Source organism: Perca flavescens, chromosome 16 (assembly GCF_004354835.1).
Source record: "Perca flavescens isolate YP-PL-M2 chromosome 16, PFLA_1.0, whole genome shotgun sequence".
Taxonomy (NCBI): Eukaryota; Metazoa; Chordata; class Actinopteri; order Perciformes; family Percidae; genus Perca; species Perca flavescens.
In genome coordinates this window covers 1,711,776-1,727,624 of record NC_041346.1, presented here as the reverse complement: position 1 = coordinate 1,727,624, position 15,849 = coordinate 1,711,776, and the positions used below count along the sequence as shown (strand labels likewise).

At 37.7% G+C, this 15,849-nt stretch overlaps 2 long non-coding RNA genes across 3 annotated transcripts; both read left to right on the top strand.

Moving 5' to 3' along the window:
* The first annotated feature begins 3,857 nt into the window (after positions 1 to 3,857).
* Positions 3,858 to 7,459, top strand: LOC114571514 (uncharacterized). Of its 2 annotated transcripts, XR_003694657.1 has the most exons (4): positions 3,858 to 3,930; positions 4,456 to 4,614; positions 5,010 to 5,156; positions 7,386 to 7,459. It is a non-coding gene; the product is annotated as an uncharacterized LOC114571514 (long non-coding RNA). The 2 variants fall into 2 exon arrangements; XR_003694656.1 differs by lacking the exon at positions 3,858 to 3,930 and having other exon boundaries at positions 4,302 to 4,614.
* Positions 7,460 to 11,519: 4,060 nt separating this feature from the next.
* Positions 11,520 to 15,057, top strand: LOC114571439 (uncharacterized). Its single transcript, XR_003694644.1, has 3 exons — positions 11,520 to 11,657; positions 12,652 to 12,693; positions 13,764 to 15,057. It is a non-coding gene; the product is annotated as an uncharacterized LOC114571439 (long non-coding RNA).
* Positions 15,058 to 15,849: the final 792 nt, after the last annotated feature.

Below are 15,849 nucleotides of genomic sequence, written 5' to 3'. Positions count from 1 at the left end.
GGAATGATGAGCAGTGGCACTTATAGTAACAATAAAGATAGTAGAACTATGACTAAAAATAATAGTTGTAGTAGTTCAGGGCGTAGCGGGGCGTTGCAGAGCGTAGTAGGGCACAGCAGGGCGCGCAGCAGGACCACGGCGACAGCTGCAACCATGATTTAGGTGCCACCCTAATCCAAGGAAAACACGGGGCGAGAAAACACAAGGACTCTAAGCTAAGTTAGTAACAAGCATTTCTGGAACATGGATGCACACAGATGGAAAGAGAGAGAAGAGAGGAGCTCAGTGTGTCAAAGGAAGTCCCTTTATAATTAAGAGCTGGTCATGTTTTTGTCCTTGTGTCAAGTTTCTGTGTTTTAGTTGGTTTCATGTTTTCTGTTTGTTTTCATGGACTTCCTGTTTTATTTTGAAATCCACTGTTTGGTTACATCCCTGAGGCCCGTTCCAGAAAGCAGGTTTAGTGAAAACTCTGAGTTTGTTAACCCTGAGATGAGGGAAACTCTGGGTTTTCCGTTCCAGAAAGAGAGGTAACTTAACCTCAGAGTCAGTTACTATGGTAACTGAGTCTGTGAACCTAACCTGGTCGGGAGCAGGTTTTCTTCAAGAAACGGGGGGAAAAACTTGAGTTTCTCTCAGTCTCTCAAACTCATTTCCTCATTCATTCATTCAGTCAGTCTGTATCAGGCGCATTTTAATGCAGTTTTATCTACATGAATAAAAAAACGTATTGGTTTAACGTTTTTGTAGTGTTCCCTGGACAGTAGAGCCATTCAAAAGAAATACATCATTATACATTATAGTTCTCTTAATGATATGGTGCTGCAGCCTCAGAATGGGATTAGTAGGCCTATAGTTTACTTTTTCACCCGCAGGATTGCACCTAAATGAAATTATAGGTGCTGAATCGTAGAATCATGGCTCCATTCATACTGCCTTTTGTGCACGCGCGTAACCCTGAGTGAACATACTCCGAGTTGATTGAACCAACTCAAATCAGCTGTTCTGGAACCAAGAACTCAGAGTTTCCCATCTCGGGGTAAATCAACTCAGACATCAGGGTTAGACTCAGAGTTTGTTAAACCTCCTACCTGGAACGGACCCCCGGGGCCTGTTTCACAAAAGCAGAATATATAAATCTAGGATAATTGATAAAGCGAGGCTTGACCTAGTCTAATCTGTGCATCCTGGCTTGGTGCGTTTCACAAAGACCAAGCCAGGCTGAGGAGGAGAGACTAGGAGCTGAGGAGGAGAGACTAGGAGCTGAGGAGGCGAGACTAGGAGCTGAGGAGGAGAGACCAGGAGCTGAGGAGGAGAGACTAGGAGCTGAGGAGGAGAGACTAGGAGCTGAGGAGGAGAGACTAGGTCGAGCCAGGCTGAACTAATTCAGATAGATGCGCGTCCACGGATTTCCTCAAAAGACCGCGAGGTCGATCACAGATTTCCTGATGCCAAAATGGAGAACACGCATTGTACATACTTTATACAGAGTGAGCAGCAGCTTCTTGTGGAAGTATGACGACGTGAAACACAGTATTTGTATAAAAAGAAAAGAAACACGGCCGCTGTAACGAAACAGCGAGAGAAAGTGTAGCAGACGATCACGGACCGACTGAATGCGTAAGCAGCCTAAATATAAACATTAACTGACCTCTGCTCTGAATGGAAACCGTCATAATCCTACCATTCAATGATTAGGCTACTAATCATTTGCCCAAATTACCAGTTGTACTATTTGCCTTAAAAGTAATCAGAAGATAACATTACTCAGGAAATTTACCATGAAGATCCATTTTCTATAACGCTAGAATATGAAGCGTAAATATCTCTTTCACTCTGTTCCTCCCTCTCTCTCATTGGCTAAAATATTAATTTCCTAAGTCATATTAACTTCCACTACTCGCTCTTAATGCAAAGTTTACAGGTGTTCGTTTTTGCAAATGACAAGTGACACATTGAATGGTTTCATTTAAGAGCAGTAGTTCATAAATGTTTATTTTTAGACTATCATTTAGTCTGTCCGCTATTATCTGTCACGCTTTTTCTCGCGTTTCCTTCTCTACATATTATATGCCTTGCTCCCTGGTATATATGGACATAGAAAATAAAGACACTGAAGAAATTGCACTATAAAATCTAGAAACTATAAAGATAATAAAGTGATAAATTCCATGCACACTATAAACATGAATGGAACAGAGTATATTCATCAGTTATTAGGCAAAATATAAGGTCAAAAACCATATAAGGTCAAAAACCATTAAGATGTCCTCTCCCTGTTGTTACATGAACGTACAGTAGCCTACATCACTAGATAGTTACTGGTCCAGTGAACTAAGTCTATAATTTGGGAGGATTGTACAGTTAGGATATGTTCTTAAAATTGTACAATCCTCCCAAATTATTGTCCCAGTTTACTGGACAACACAAATTGTGTGCTAAGAATGCCAAATACAATGTACATGGAAGAGGAACAAACATGATCCTTATTGTTAAAGAATAAAAAAAGAAATTATAAACTAAAATAATTTAAGGTGCATTGGGGAACTATAGAAATGTACAGCATTGTATGTATTGCCCTTAGTAACAGACTTCATTTAAAACACATTTGAAATGTTATCAGCCTTTTCTAATTATCTCAACAACTGCCATAATATATTCATCAAACTTCTTATAACAATATGAACAGCAGTCTTCATACAGCAATATAACAGTAACAATGACTGTCACATGAATAATTATTTAATGGTCACAATTTCAAATAATAACAGTACTTAAATGAACAGCAATATGTACCTGTTGTATTTTAATGCAGGATGATAACAATAGGGTAAAACCACTGCTGAGTGAACAGAAAAGGTTCCAGGATTAAATAAATCCTGGCTGTTAGCCTGGTCGGGAGCAGGCTAGCTGCACAGACTAAATCTCCATGGTGATTTATGTGCCTCCACTTTCGTGAAACCGAGTCAAGGCTAAATTCATCCAGGATAACTGGAAATCCCGGCTTAATCCCTTATCTTGGTTTTTTTAACTTTACTTGTCTTCCTGTCTTTGTTTGTTTCCTATCTTTCATGATTACCTGGCCCCACCCTAATGTGATTCACCTGTGTGTAGTTGTCTTCCCATCCCCCGTGTATATATACACCTCCTTGTTTCACTTGTTCCCTGCCAGATTGTTGTTACTCCTTGTGTGTCTCACTCTCCAGCGTTTTCTAGTGTTTGTTTCCAGTGTTTCCTGATCTATTGCCTGTATTTTCGACCTCGTCTTCTGCCTGTTGGATTTGTACCGTTGCCTGGATTGTTTATTAATTAATAAACAAACTCACCTTCTACTCCGAGTTGAGTCAAGCATTTGAGTCCAACGTTGTACCCGTGACAGAGCTGGGGTCCGTTCCAGGAAGGAGGTTTACCAAACTCTGAGTCTAAGCCTGATGTCTGAGTTGATTTACCCTGAGATGGGAAACTCAGAGTTTTTAGTTTCAGAACAGCTGATTTAAGTTGGTTCAATCAACTCAGAGTAGGTTCACGCGCGTGCACCGCCACAATAAAAAGGCAGCATGAATGGAGCCATGATACTACGATTCACCATGCACTGTAAAAACTGAGAATGGTGTTAATTAATATTTAGTAATCAAACATTAGTGACATATACATAATAAAAATGACTATTTGCAGTTTGGAATCACATTGAGCTGAATTCAACTAATTTTATTCATTTATCAATTACATTTTACTCAGTTTTGTTTGAATAAAATCAGCTGCGGGTCATTAAGATGAATTTAATTATATTTTATCGGGAAAGTCAAAGATGCAGAAAATTTATAAATTTTACTCATTGGGAGGTCTTTGGATTTAATCACCTAACACTTCCGCTCCAGCTATTTTCAGCCACATGGACATCGTCATCGAACATATTCTGCCAGTTTCCCAAAGGTAAGACTTGTTTAATTATTGTAAGTTGTAAACATTTTTCAAGGAGTTGCTGTAACAGTTAGCAATTGAACATTGTTTTGCATTGCTGCAAGTTACCCAACAGTCCAACTTTACTGGCTGAAAGTAAAAATAAAGGTATGTTAGCCTAATTTAACGTTAGTGATTCTAATGTTTAGACTAAAAGCGTGGCAATGAACGACTGAAAAAGTAGTCTGTTAAATATCACAATTTCATGTGACTTTTCCAAGTATAACGTTATAGACAATGACCTTTTAAGATACCAGCTAACGTATTCTACTTTTGCCAATTTTCCTGGCATCGGCCTGTGCCCTCCCCCTCCTCCACCCTAACAAGCTAAATTAGCTAACGTTAGTCTGTTACTGTGTTTTGTGGACGCTCTGGAGGGTGTGCTACTCCCAAGTTCACAGAGACTCCATGTTAAGTAATGTTAGCCACGCAGTTTCATGTCTCAATTCACGGTAACATCCAACGAGGCACAACAGCAGATGGCATAAACTTTTTCAGTTTTTCTCTGTCGGAGTATACCTTCAAACCGGTTTCAGCACCTGCTGACAGATTACACCGGCGAGCTGCGAATATACTCCAAGAAACGAAATCATCAACCTATCACCCAACATAGAGGACATCAAAACCAGATGGCCTGCTCTATTTGAGCCCTCTCAAGTGAGTTACAAGCACAGCTAACTTGAAATATTCCTAGTCCACTGTGAAGGACTGCACTGGTGGTTTTTCATATTTAGCTCATAAATAGAAAATGTGTTATGTTACTGTCAACTATTTTCTAAATCATATTTTCAAGGTCAAATTCCAGAATGATTTAGATTTTGTTGCATTATATAACTGTATAGTTTCTAACAAATCATTTTAAATAATCTTTGAGAGTGGATGTGAGACACTACCAACACTGAAGAGTGTAGTATGCTAGCCAAAATATATTAACATGCTGCACAGATTTAACACAGAATGTACATGAAGGTCATCATCAAAATAAGAGTGCTTCTTGCTAGAGTTGTAACAATAATATGTGCAATATGTAATATGTATTATTTGTCTTTCAGATCCAGGATGAGTTTCACAGAATCACAATGGTGCATCTTGAATCAAAGTTCATGTCTAAGCTGGATGAATACACTCCGAGGCTTCTGAACATCTTCCACTCCAAAGGTGGAACCATGGGGTTGAGGTTGCAGGCCATCCTACTCAAGGTAACCTTAAATGACTATTACGTTTGTATATTATTTTGTAATCAAATTGCTGTAATATAATGCACGATTACTTAAATCCACAGGAGGTAGTTAGGAGGTTAGCCTGTGATTCTGATAAAGAGAATTAAATAATATCTAACATTTTTAAAAATAGTTTGTGTGCACTCACATTCAATTATATGTTTATTATTGAGGTCATAGTTAAAAGCGGAGCTATACTGGATGACATTGTACTGAAGTGTGTTTGTAATTCTTTGTACTGCATATTTACATACATGTGGGGTTGGAATATTAGTAACACCTCCCCATAGTCCTAGAAAGTCTTCCAATAGTAATAAGCTCAATGCTAAAACATATACATTAGTAACACCTCTCTGACCGTGTCAACAAAAACGGAACATTATATCCATCATAACAGGAGACTCTATGGCAGAACAATTGTATTGAACTGCATTAAATTGTACAGGTGCACAAATTTAAAGTGACCACTGAATATACACTATCACTCACAACCAATGGCGCATGTTTGAGACTTGCAAAGTAGTGCTTTGACATGACTGATTCTGTTCCACGTTGTTGATTGGACACCAAAACCCTCAACCTGCAATGGTTATGTGATTAACAGCCATTTGAAGCATATATGTTTAGGTATATCTTTTTGGAAACACTAAACAATTTATTGAAAATGTCTGCTGCGGTCATCTACAAATAATGTGCAACATATATGGTTTACATAACCATATAGCAACTCGTTTAGCACCAGTTATCACTCAGCTCTGTGTACTTATTGCTTAAAGGAATACATTGAGGAGCAGCTAGTCTGACTCCGTCCAAAGGTTACAAAATTTGCCTACCAGCACATCTAAAGCTCACAGATTGACATGTTATGTCTTGTTTGTTTAATCCATACAAAACACAAGGTGTAAAAAATGTTGTGGTTTTATGGGAGTTTATATGCACTGTTAGTTTGCTGGGACCAAAACCTTTGTTTCACTGGACTGGTCCCTAAGACATTTTGTTTAGCAGTAATGTAAGCCACCTGGTGTTAAAAACTGCAGCTTTAACAGGGCTCAAGACTAACGGCGTCCTGTTGTCCTGGGGACGATAGAAAATGTGTTTGGGACGAAGACAAGCATTCTGTAGGACGCCTCTAGGACGAAATGGATCGTGTGTGTGTGCTTATTTATTACTATCACTTAGCAAATGACAAACTGAACCAAACTGAACCTACTGAGCGCTGACTACAATGGAGGCCGTCTTCTCACGCTATTACTACAGTCAGGCCGGACTCACACAGAAGGCTGGCTGCTCATCTGTTCCCGCGGTACAGGTCCATTGATTCTCTCAGTCACAAATGGCTTGCTGACCTTTCAATCACGCTGTGTAGGCTAGCGTCAAGTGACACACATCAATCTTCTCATGCAATGAAAAAAAAAAAATCTATATTCTGATGTTGATTAGCGGCAAGAATCATCTCTACCCAGCTAATGCAACTCAGCATACGGCGAATCGTAAAGTAAACCGCACGCCGCTGAGACGCAGCCAGCAGACTCGCTGGTAGAGTTTTGCATTATAAATATCTAAAACCTGAAGCACAATCTGGCTCTGTTTGGGACTGTGAGCTGCAGAAGTTAGCGTGAGGATTTGTGCCGAGATTTCTGCCTGACCACAAGTGTTGGTTTCGGTTTGTACCTCCAATGAAGTGCACTTGTCTCATTCAGTACAGTCTGAAGGGGAGCACAGCTGAGTATAGGTCAAGTAGACTTGTATTATAAAATATTATGAATTCTCATTAAATAATGATGTTAGTCTCATAATATTCAGAATGTGCAGAAAGTTATGAACCTGAGCAGAAAACCTGCTGAAACAAAGTCCAGGATTTTGAACTGAACTGAAAATAAATAATTTATCATCAAGGTAAAAAGGTGCCCCAACAGATAACTTTTCAGTCTTGTTTATAAATCTTTTTTTTTTTTTGAATCAAGCAACATAAATATTAATTTTATCAATTTATAATTATTTATTATGTCACTAACAACTATAGAGGATAATAAAGTAAAGAAATATTGAATTTTGGGACGCTTTACATTAACGTCAGGACGGTTAAAATTGTTTTTCAGGGCAGTTCAGGGACGGAGGTGAAAAAGTCTGGAGGCCTGTTTAAGAAGTTTTGTCATTAAATGATTTGTACACCATGAACTTGAATTATGTTTATGTTTGTAATTTCAGGCTCCAAGCAACCATAGCATCAGCATGACCAGAGATGTTGTCATTCGGTGTTTGATGGTGTACCTTGGGAATCCACAGATCAACTCTTAAAGGAGTATGATGTAAGTTCAAGAACATGTTAAAATATAAAGAAGGTAATCTGTCTCATCTCTAGGGCTGGGTATCGAAAGCCAAATTGCTTCGATGCTGACAAGTATTGAAAAGTGTATGGTCAATCGGTACCAAATTTGATACATAAGGAATAAATCTCATCAGTGTCAATGATCCAATATGCATGCAGCATGCTTGTACCTAGATTTAATAATGCAGCTGATTTGCTGGCTAAGGTTAATTTAACATCATAGATATGGATCAGGAAAAAGACTACAGTAATACTCCCAGAAATAACAGGTGTGCAACGGATCACAAAGTGCACAGACAAGTGCCGGGAAGAAATTCATTTATTTAGCGATGAATTGATTTAATTTCCAAAGTTTTCCAAATATTTACAACTGTGACTAAATTCAGACCATCATCTCTGGTGTCAGTGAATGATTTTCATGTGGAGCGGTGAGCTGATTAGATCCTTTTTAACTTACCTGGCATGAAAATATGCTTATGGAAGTACATTATCTCAGATTTTATTACGTAACGGAAGTGCATCATGTGCAACAACCAATTTGGGAGTTGTTCAATTAGAACCTTCTCCTTTGGGGGTACAGTCTGAAATACCAAATGTTGCTATTTCAGGATGCTGATGAAGACAGTGTGTCGCAGGACCTTGCTGTACGAAGGATTAAAATCTACCACATCAAGACTACTACGCCAGAGGGTCCTGATGACATCGGTATCGTAGTAGAGGGCGTGAAAGTTCTGACTGCTCTGGGTAACTTTCCAAGGGCTTGCTCCATGGTCATTGGCTTGGCATATGCAGTGAATCTTGCCTATCCCAAGGAGGTCAGGTACACGCTTGAAGTCTTCCAGAAACTCCTCCTTGAGCTGGATTATTCAAAGCTGTCCCCAAAAGTGAACAACCTCAAGAATAAGCTACTAGCTTGAGAACTGGGACCCTCGCAGAATGACAGAGAACAATTAACTCACTGTCAAAACTGTCACATGGTTACCCACTTACTGTGAAGGAACTGCAAACTGTTACTGAAGGAGACCTTTGGAATTTCTGATGAGTTCAGTCTTTAGTATTTGGACTTGGAATATGAAGATTACTTTACTCTTCATAAAAGTGACCAAATTAAACATAAATACACCATAAAGATTGTTCATGCTGCCCTGATTGTTCTAAACTTGCTTCCACTTAATGAAAGTTTGGGCATTTCCTTTTTTCAACTGTTAAGTAACTAAAAATATTGATTTTTCAGTGCAACATGTGGTTGTTTAGAAATATCAAACCAACCATACTCATTTTACGGGAGTGGTATTGTGATTTTGAATTTGTATTGCTACAGGCAGCTGTTATTTTACCTTGTGATTCCTCTGTGTACACCAGGGATGCAAATTTGACATGTTTTAATTGAGGAATTTTAACAAATTAATGTGATTGTTTAAGTGAGTCTTATTTTAGCAAAAAGTAAAAAGTAAGGCCAATGGAATTACTTGTCCTTATCCCAGACTCCATGTGATCAATCAATTACTTTTAGCCGTTTGAAAAACATAATGGCCCTGATGATTTCAATTGGCACATAAATGAAAACGTAAGAAAAATTTGCAGACTGAAAACATTGTCTTAATTTAAATGCTCTAACAGGACTAAACCTTAAAGGTCCCATGACATGCTGCTGTTTGGATGCTTTTATAAAGACCTTAGTGGTCCCCTAATACTGTATCTGAAGTCTCTTTTATATAGACCTTAGTGGTCCCCTAATACTGTATCTGAAGTCTCTTTTATATAGACCTTAGTGGTCCCCTAATACTGTATCTGAAGTCTCTTTTATATAGACCTTAGTGGTCCCCTAATACTGTATCTGAAGTCTCTTTTATATAGACCTTAGTGGTCCCCTAATACTGTATCTGAAGTCTCTTTTATATAGGCCTTAGTGGTCCCCTAATACTGTATCTGAAGTCTCTTTTATATAGACCTTAGTGGTCCCCTAATACTGTACACATTCATGGTTTCTGCCTTTTTTTTTTATTTTTTGTCTTATAGCCTCTCTCTATGTTTTATTGTTGTATTTTGGCATTTTGCACTAAACAAACCTATAAAAATGTTTAGAAAAAAAATGGACAAATAAATGTTTGCCTGCTGTTCTTATTATGCATGATGATTTATTTACCCAATTTAAGTTACCTGTGGTACCAAGAAGGCATGATATTGAGTGTATTATACATAGAAAAATGATGGCAACAAAGTGACATTCAATATAATTGAATAGATTTAAATTAATGTGATACAAACTAAAACTTCAATGTAAACAATTCACTTAGGTACGGATAAATAAGAAACGTAAAGTGTAAATGTGTTGAATTAGGCAAAAATGTGCTAAAATATTAGTTAGTATAATTTATTTTATGTTAGTGAATACAAATTATTTTTACCCAGATATTTAGAAAATCTAAATTAATTTCTCCCAGATATTTAGTGAATCTAAATTAATTTCTCCCAGATATTTAGTGAATCTAAATTAATTTCTCCCAGATATTTAGTAAATCTAAAGCAATGCCTCCTAGATATTTAGTAAATCTAAAGCAATTTCTCCTAGATATTTAGTAAATCTAAATTACTTTTGGTCAGATACTTATTAAACACCAATCAGTTTTCTTTGTGAAACTGATTTGGATTTACTAAAAAATGTTTGGCTATATAACTTATCATTTTGTATGCTATTACTAAATCCAACACATTTTAGGTGTTGCTTTTATGAACAGGTACTCATTTGTTTTGTTTAAATTTAGTTAATTTATTCAATACTTTTTAATCAAAGTTGTAGAACTTAAAATCTATTCAATTATATTACGTGTCACTTTGTTGCCATCAATTTTTTAAGTAACCATTGGTCACATTTTTTACGGTGTGGTAACAACCTTGTAGGTCGGCGGAAATACTCATTGCACATACAGCGAGTTAAAAAAAGCAACACAGCGGCTTCTGCAAAAGAGAGAGAATTTGCGTGGGAGAAGAGTGCTGCAAGAGTAAATGTGTATATTCCAATATAGGCTAGTGTATCATAGCCTATTTAATCATAAGTATATCCTAATATTACTGCCCAGGTAAAAAAGTAGTATACTTTAGTGTATTAGAAATATGAATGAAGTACATGAAGTATAAAACAAGTATGCTTCTACTTGTTGTGCTTTATTTAAAGAGTATTTAATGTACTTTTTAAAAGTATACTTCAAAATAGATGTAATTAAGTTCAACTTCAGAGTCCAAAAAGTAAGTATACTAATTTACCAGTAATCAAATTATTTTTTAAATGTACTTTTTGAAAGTGTACTTTTTTGTTAATGTATTTTAAATTGTATAGAAGTTTATTTTTTTTAAGTGTATTAAATTTGACATACTTAGAGTGGCAATTCAGTGTACTTATGGGAAGTATATTTTTTGGGAAATTAATTGTTAGTATACTTTTTTAAAGTGTACTATGATCTCACTTCATTAGAAGTGTGACTTCTGTACACTTTATACAGTACACTCTAAAATAAGTGTATTTTTAGTGGCATATCAGAGTACTTGCATAAAATATGTTAAAATACAAAAATGTATAGTAGTAACTTAGTGTACACTTATAGTAAGTACACTTATTTTTAATACAGTTAGTATAAATTTTGAAAGTGTACACTAATTTCACTTCATCAGTAGTGTAATCTTAGTACACTGTAAACAAAGTGCACTAAATATAAGTGTACTTTTATTAGCATATCAAATATGAAAAAATGGGAAATAGCAGGTCTTTGAATTTACAAAAATGAATTTAGAATAGGCTACGCAATTCATTTATATTCCTTTCAAGAACATGGTTCAATCTTGTAGACTTCAGGTGTTTTTGTATAGATTCCTTTTGCGTTGATTGAAATTGATTGAATTAAACATTTTAAATGATAGAATTAAGTTTGGTCACTACCGGAAATGGTATATTTGAATCAAATGGCGCCAGGAAGTGTAGGTGGCACTTCCCGGAAACCAACCGTTTATATACTGTCTATGCTGCCAACACAGGCAAACTGTTTCAACAAGGACATCGCCCAAACAAGAAGAATGTGAAGAAGAATGTTGAGTATGTGTTGGCTGCGAGCAGGATTAATTCTACAGCAGCCATGTGTTGTCTTCTTCACAAAAAAGTAAGTTAACATCAATCAAAATGATTTTGTTCATGTTCATAATGTTTTTGTACTGCATGTAACGGTTACAAAAGTCCGTTCACTTGTTTGTGCATTCTATAAATATATTGGTTTCCTTGTAACTAAGTTAGCTAAAACCATCACTAACTAGTAACTACTCAGTTTAGCATTAATAATTGTGTTTCTCCCACTGACGGTCCTGCGCCTAACAACGGTATTTCAATGTAGCTTACGTAATGTTAATGGCAGCCGGTGAAGAGGAGCCAGTCAGCCTCATAAGAATGAGTGTTAAGTGGTCGGGTTTAGTTTGCAACATTTAGATTACATTGATGCTGTTGTAACGGTTTTTTTGTTACGTTTTATGTAACAAAAAAAAGGTCCGTCGAGTTGTTTGGGCATAACGTTATATGTTGGTTTGCTAATAGCTAAGGTTAGCTAGCTAAGACCACAGGCTTACAAGTTCAATGTAACGTCGGGTAAGAACGAACGAGTGTTGTAGCTAAAGTTGTCGGTTATTCAGTTACAGAGTGTGTGTGTGTGTGTGTGTGTGTGTGTGTGTGTGTGTGTGTGTGTGTGTGTGTGTGTGTGTGTGTGTGTGTGTGTGTGTGTGTGTGTGTGTGTGTGTGTGTGTGTGTGTGTGTGTGTGTGTGTGTGTGTGTGTGTGTGTGTGTGTGTGTCGGTTATATGCGGGAAGGTGCTGCTGACATGAAAATGTATCGGGGCAACTAACGTTAGCACAGTGTATGGGAATTTTTTTTTTTTTTTTTTTACCATGTCATTTTCCTAAATCTCTCTCCACTCCTGCACACTAAAGAAGCCCTCCATAAATCATTAAGTTTTCATAAAAATGAAGCAGCGTTTTTAAGGTTGGACTCAAACTGGATTTTTAGCCCACCTTTGTGTCTTTGTTGTGTGCTTTATTTTGTGTGGTCTTTTAATTATTGAGTCAATGTGCTTGGTTCACCTCACTGATTCTAAATGTTTTCTTTCATAGGATCCTATTTGAACAGCATACACAATCAAAGGCTTTATAGTGGTAAGTGTTGTCATATTTGTTTTTTCTTTGTATATTTCCTAAAATAATTGAAAGTTACAGATGGAAACATTTATTTGTTTCTCAATTGTTTACAAATGAAAATGGACCTACTCTCACAGATATCGCCAATTTAAACTTTAACAGTATCAGAAACATTAAAACAAAAACTGGTTGTTTAGTGTTATTTCTTTTTTTGAAAAACATTAAGATTTTAGAATTGTGGAAAGGTTATGTAATGTTATAGGTTATATTTTACATACCACAATTTATTGGCAAGAACGTCTACTTATTTTTCATCTTTCTCCTACTATATTCATCTTTTTGTCTCAGTTTTAACCTTTCCTCTATTTATTTTCTTACTTATCTTCATATTTGTATCTTTCTTTGTCTTTACTGTCAATCTCTTTCCTACGTGTTTGGAGTTGACAGCAAGGCTAGTACCTTTGTACTAACCATGTTGTAATATTCTTAGAGAAATATGTACCCATATGACAGTGTACACCAGTTGACTTCAAAGTGTAGTGTGTTCAAAAAAAAATGCAATCCACATGTTTATTTATGTTTATTACAGTTAATAATAATTAAATAATCTAAGTACTACTAAGTGTGGTAAATACATATGGCCACATATTTTTGCAATCTGCACTTTAGTTTGTGTGATTTGTTTCTGACTTTCATATGAATGTTTACACCAGGCTTGGTCAGTGCTCAATATACTACTGTGATTGAAGTAGTTAAATAAAAGATGTCATTCATATAAAATCATGCATCACCTAATTTCATCATCACATCCAGACCTGGCCTCCAGGAAATAATCTTAATCTATCTAATCTTGTGTTGTTCATACTATACAAGGATGTATTACTTGTCTTTGTTGAATAATACAGAAGACAAAGAGCTTAAAAAATTATTGCATATTAAATTGCAATCACAATATTTGTGGCAAAAAATCACAATTAGATTATTTTCTAAAATCGTTAGCCCTACTTACTACTCCCTTATGATTTAATACTTGTGTATTTGTTTCTCGATTGGTCTTATTGACTGCCTTTTTTTTTTTTTTTTAATAGGGCATGGATGAAGACGCCATCAACGAGGCCACTGAAGAAACCAGTGTTGGGATTTATGTTCTTAAAGAACATGCTTCAAGTGATGAACCAGGGGACATTGGTATTGTCTTTGAAGGCATCAAGATGTTGCAAGATCTTTATAATGTAGCATTACCTGTTGCTACGCTGTTTGGACTAATGTACAGTATGCCCTCAAATTCAGCTGCTTCTCGCCTTCGATCCAAAAGATTTGCATGGAACTTGATGGAGGGAAACTTACCAACAAAGCGCTTGCTCTAAAAAACAGGCTCTTCCAGTGAAAGGGCCAGAGAGACTGCGCCGTCAACCAAACAGCTAAGTTGTCCCTAAAGGCATCGTTGGTATGGCTGTACTCTTTGGACTAGTTTTTTTTGTTTGAATTAACTGGACAGGATTTGCATGGAGCTGCATGGAAATAACCTTTTGCAAACCAAGCAAAAGTTTTCTCTCTAGAAAACAGACTCCTTCATTAAAGACCAACAGGCATCTTTGGTACTGCTATACCAGATGGAATTTTTTAACACAGGGTTAAAAAAATTTGTCATTTGAAAAACTATTTTGAAAACAGAGTGCACAATTTAAAGGGTAACTTCGGGTTTTTCAACTTGGACCCTATGTTCCTCTGTTGTTGTTACTGAAGGGAACAACGATCTTCGACATTGGTCCAGTATAAAGAGAGTAGGCCTGTCACGATAACAAGTTTTGCTGGACGATAAATTGTCACAGAAATTATTGTGATAAACCATAATCTTGTCGTCCTGAGACCATTTTCATCTAATATAATGATAATGACATAATAATGCAGGTACACTTTTTCAAAGATCAATAAACTTTTATTTCTAAGGAATTTTTAACACTAGAACTGGAAGACATCGTCCACAGCGGCGTATGTCCGAGCACAGCGGATATCGCTCATATTCTTTCTTTTTTTTTTTTTTTTTTTTCTTGACGCTGCCTTTACTGTTCAAGGGTCCTGCTTTTGCCAATATCTGCTTTTGTGTTTTATTTTTGTGTCAATAATAAAGATCCTTTTCTGAAATGCAACTTATAATCTGTTGATGTAATGCACTTGAACTGAATTGTAATATAATACACTTGTAGTGTAATAGCAACATTCATGCTTAAGTATAACAAAATGGGGATAAAAGTACAGATGAAATGTACTTCAAACAATTTGTTTCTACCTTACACTATAATAACATTGCACTGAAAGTACGTGTTTATGATGTTTAGGTTCTAATTCTCCGTGAACCATCACCTTATCGTGGTGGAGAGGTTTGTGTGTCTCTGTGAACCTGAGGGCTGTGTTGTCTGGAGCTTTGTGCTCCTGGTAGGGTCTCCCAAGGCAAAGTGGTCTCAGGTGAGGGGCCAGACAAAGAATGGTTCAAAAACCCTATGGAAAAACAAGGTAGAGATGGAGTGACCCTGCCCGGAGAAAGCCCGGGGCCCCCGTCTGGAGCCAGGCCCAGACGGCGGGCTCGTCGGCGAGTGCCTGGTGGCCGGGTTTGCCACGGAGCCCGGCCGGGCACAGCCCGAACAAGCTACGTGGCTCCCATCTCTCCAGCCCATGGGCCCACCATCTGTGGGAGGAACCACTGGGGTCGGGTGCGCTGCCACATGGGTGGCAGTGAAGGTCAGGGGCCTCGACGGACCAGACCCGGGCAGCAGACGCTGGCTCTGGGGACGTGGAACGTCACCTCTCTGTGGGGGAAAGAGCCGGAACTGGTGCGGGAGGTGGAGCGCTACCAGTTAGATCTGGTGGGGCTTACCTGTACGCACAGTCTCGGTTCTGGAACCGTACTCCTGGATAGGGGTTGGACTCTTTTCTTCTCCGGAGTTGCCCAGGGTGTGAGGCGCCGGGTGGGTGTGGGGATACTCACAAGCCCCCGGCTGAGCGCCGCTACGTTGGAGTTTACCCCGGTGGACGAGAGGGTCGCCTCCCTACGCCTGCGGGTTGTGGGGGGGAAAACTGACTGTTGTTTGTGCATATGCACCAAACAGGAGTTCGGAGTATTCGGCCTTCTTGGTGACCTTGAGTAGAGTCCTGCATGGGGCGCCAGTGGGGGAC